This window comes from Camellia sinensis, chromosome 10 (assembly GCF_055761805.1).
Source record: "Camellia sinensis isolate YWXY chromosome 10, ASM5576180v1, whole genome shotgun sequence".
Taxonomy (NCBI): Eukaryota; Viridiplantae; Streptophyta; class Magnoliopsida; order Ericales; family Theaceae; genus Camellia; species Camellia sinensis.
Genome location: NC_138970.1, coordinates 119,269,365 through 119,273,642, shown reverse-complemented (window position 1 = coordinate 119,273,642; position 4,278 = coordinate 119,269,365). Strand labels below are relative to the sequence as shown.

Below are 4,278 nucleotides of genomic sequence, written 5' to 3'. Positions count from 1 at the left end.
AAATAAAACTAAAGCCTCAACACAGAGGCACTGCTTGGATGGCTTGACAAAGTGGCGGACTTCGAGATAAACTCTAATGTCAGTCTTCAAGTTGCTCAGCTACACACACACACACACGCATAGATATATATATATATATATATATAAGAGTGAGCTAGAGCTCAATAAGTAATAACAGTAGAAAAGGGTTTCAATGAATGAAGTTCAATAGATCAAAACATAATTTCCATTTCACAAATGATCCATTTCCTTGATCAACAATTCGTTTAACAATAAATCCATTATATCACAATAGCAATAACCATTCAAATCAATTTACGTTGTACACCCAATATAATAACAATGTGTCAATATCAATAGGACAACAAGGGTCAATCCAATAGGATCACAATGGGTCAATCAATAGGTCATATTTCAATGTGGACCATTAAAGTCTAACATCAAAGATCTCTGTGTTTCAATTAATCCAATAGGTCATGGTATTGTTTCCCCTAGACAAGGGCCTATTAATCTAATGGGCCATTGTATTGTTTCCCCCAGGCAAGGGCCTCACTAAATGATGCCACAAATACATTTTCAAAAGTGAACTTTATTCATTCATAGAAAATAGCGTTTCAAACATCAATCATGTAACAATTTCAAAGGTAGAGATAACATTGAAAATATCTTTATAAAGTTACTACTCACAGTGGGTTTGAACGAATATTACTCCTTGAATGTCCAACCTACACAAAGCACACAGCAAAGCACACATTGAAACATATAATTTGAACAAACACCCTTTATCTAATCCAATTTCTTACATTGGGTTCTTATCGTAATTAACTCTTAATTAAATTCTTGTTTCTCTTTCTTAACCAATTGACTCATGTGAATTTCTAACTTAATACTCCTTTAATGGGGCCTAACTCATGCTAAAAGATGCTTGTGAAAACATGAGGATTGAAATATGAACTTAAAACACTTTTCGAAATATGCTAAAACAGAGTGGTTCGCTCAAGCGAACCTTTGGTCGCTCGAGCGGTGACTATGGGTTCTCAGTACTTTGATCTGCAAAAACAAATTCTGGATGACCTCAAAATTTGCTCGAGCGGTAACTTTATCGCTCGAGCGGTCTGTAATTTTCTGTGTTCCAAAAATCAACAAAAATAGTTTTCAAACACATTTTCAAAACTTAGACTCATGCATGACTCAATTTGAACATGTAATTTTATTAATGAATATGAACCCGTGACTAATTTTTAATTTCAAATACAAAACCTCTTTGATTTGTCAATGTTAAAACCAAAATTTCATGAATATAATGATTTCAAAGCTTGGTTCATACATGGCTTGTCTAAAAACATACAAACTCTTAAATAATCAAGAAAACATGATCAATTTTAAACTATTTATATCAAAACCCCTTTAATTTAAAAATTTAGCTCATTGTTCATAAACTCATAATTTTCCAAAATTTAGTTCTTATTTCATTAAAACATGAAATCAATTGTTAGAAATCCATGATGCATGCATAATTAAAGTATTAAAACTTATAAAATTTGCTCATGTATATAGAAATGAAACTCAAATTCATGCAATATTACAAAAATCAAACTCAACATAATTAATTCCCAATTTAATTTCCATAAATTTGAACCTAACTGGATTTCTTCATCATCTTGCTAATTTATTTTTAATTACATGAAATTGAACCCAATTACTTCTTAATTTCAGCTTCTAGATGATTTATCTATAAGATTTGAGCTTTAATTCCTTACCTAGAATTCTTGATTGATGAGTTTCTTGATGAATTTCCTTTTCCTTTCTTTAAACCCTTGCTTCCTTGAGTTCAATTCCTTCTCTATTCTTGATATAGAATTTTCCAGCAACTCTTTTTCTTCTCTAGTAACCAAATAATTTGAGTACCCTCTCTCTCTCTCTCTCTCTCTCTCTCGGATTACTCCAGGCGAAGGTAATGAATAGGCATCCAAGACTTCCATCCTTTCTTGACTCCAACTCTTTCTAACTCTCTCTCTCTCTCTCTCTCTCTCTCTTTCTCTCTCGACTCCAACGTAATAAAACAATGGGCTCCCCCTTTTTTTTGAGTTCTGCCAAGTCCTCTCAAAGCTTCTAGACTTTACCCAAACATGCATCAATATTTTAATTAGTTTGAGTAGAATTAGATTAGTCATTAATTATCCATTAGCTTAATTAATGCATTAGGTTTCCTTCCAGTCCTTTATTGAACTGGAGGGTACTGTTGGGCTCGTAGGAGCCCACCACGGGTCCCGTTTCGATAATTCGAATCATTCAATGTGTAGAACTCTTCGAGTACTATATCCTTATAAAAAATCACGTTAATCAGATATCGATAGCTATGTGATCAAATCAGATTTTTGTCAACAGTTTATTTTTCGCCGTCTATTTTTTTCCATACAAAACTGATTTAATCACATAGCTATCGATATCTAATCAACATGATTTTTTACAGGCATATAGTACTCGACGAGTTCTACACATTGATTAGTTCAAATTATCGAAACGAGACCTGTGGTGGGCTCTCACGGGCCCAACAGTACCCACCAGTCCGATGAAGGACTGAAGGGAAGCCTCATCATAATTAATCACCCTTAATTTTAATTAATCTTGATTAATCATAACTAATCACAAGTTCCATATAATTTAATTAGTCTAATTGATTTCAATTAAGGCCCAATTAAATATATTTAATCTTTACTATTCTGAATCAGGTTTTTAATCAAACTTCCAAAAAGCTTCAAATATCAAATTAAACTTATTGTCATTATCAATTTTGGTTTCTCAAATCATTAAGGCTTTCAATTCCAAATCAAACTTAAAATCTCCGTCAACAAATTACATATTCAAATTGGACAATCCATAATAATCACAATTCTCAATTCTTATAACTTAATTAACTCCAATTCGGACTCAATTAATCAAATCTCAATTTTACTAAACTGAATCGAATATTTAATTAAACTCTCATATGGTCCAATACTTAAGATTAAACTTATTCAATTCATCAATATTACCTCCTTAGGCCATTTGGACGTTCAATTTCAAATTTCAAAATAAATCTTTAATAGAATCATATATGAATCAGATTCCATAATTCTTATAAATCTCAAATTAAATCAAAATAATAATTAATTAAAATCCAAATCTCTTTAATTAATTAAATGTAAAATATCATACGTGGCGGGGTCGTCACATAACTGGAAGTGGTTAGTTGAGTCGCTTGCATGTTTTTCATTTGTTTTTCTAGTGTTTGAAGCAAAACAAAGTTTTTGCCCTGGCTTGATTGGTAGCTCATCTTTTGGCCGGCGAGGCACTTTCTCCTGGATAGAACCTAGTAGCCTCTCGGCGTTGAGCATAACAGTCTCTGATAGTCTCCGAAGCCCCCCTACAGATTTTTTTTTTATTGTTTTTATTTTAATTAGAGAGAGTTATGAGGATATTGTGTTGTAATATTTTTATTCCACTCATCCCTTATTTGGATTTGTAATATTCAAAGTGATGTAATAATTCCCTACTCTCGCTTCTTTCTATCCCTATCCTTTGTTTGCTTTCTTTATTTGTACATATGTAGTATATATGCTTAACATTATATCCATGCTTTGCATCCATGTTTCATTCCTTAAGATCTGGCTAAATTTGCATATGTGAATTTATTCGATTATTATGTGATTTTGTACTCTACCTTACGTCTTGAGATGATTCACATGTCATATAGTAAAAGTCGGATCTTTAGTTGCATTTCAGGAGTGAATTGCATTAGGATCTTATATATAGGATCATGTATGTTTTTACTAACTTTGTTTTGTAATTGTTTGCAGGATGTTGGCAAATATGTAAGTTTTTGTGCTTTAGTATCCCGCTTGTATGTGTTTTTTTACTATGTTTAGCATCCTACCATGTGGCTATTTGCTTATTTGATATATCTCTATGCACGCCAGTAGGTAAAGGTTGTGTTGTTCAATTTAGAATAAAATTGATTTTCATGTATGTAAAACTCAATTTTTTTGCGTTTTGTACACTATTCAAAACATTTTCAAAATAATGAAATCAAGTTATTCTAAATTAAACGACACAGTCTATATTTGTTTGGCTTCACATAGTAAATTTTAGGATTTACTAAATAAATCAGAATATGAACACATAAAGTCAATAAATTTCATATCATGACTTAGTAGAGGCCAATCTTTTGGTCGGGTGAGCGGGAGTGCTCAATTAATGACCTTTCCCCTTCATACCTAAGGTTCCGAGCCAAGCATC

General features: G+C 32.1%; 1 long non-coding RNA gene across 1 annotated transcript; it reads right to left on the bottom strand.

Annotated features, from left to right (window-relative positions):
- Positions 1-572: 572 nt before the first annotated feature.
- LOC145801278 (uncharacterized) lies at positions 573-1,898 on the bottom strand. Its single transcript, XR_014342517.1, has 2 exons — positions 1,761-1,898; positions 573-725 (listed from the first exon to the last, which is right to left on the bottom strand). It is a non-coding gene; the product is annotated as an uncharacterized LOC145801278 (long non-coding RNA).
- Between the last annotated feature and the right edge of the window lie 2,380 nt (positions 1,899-4,278).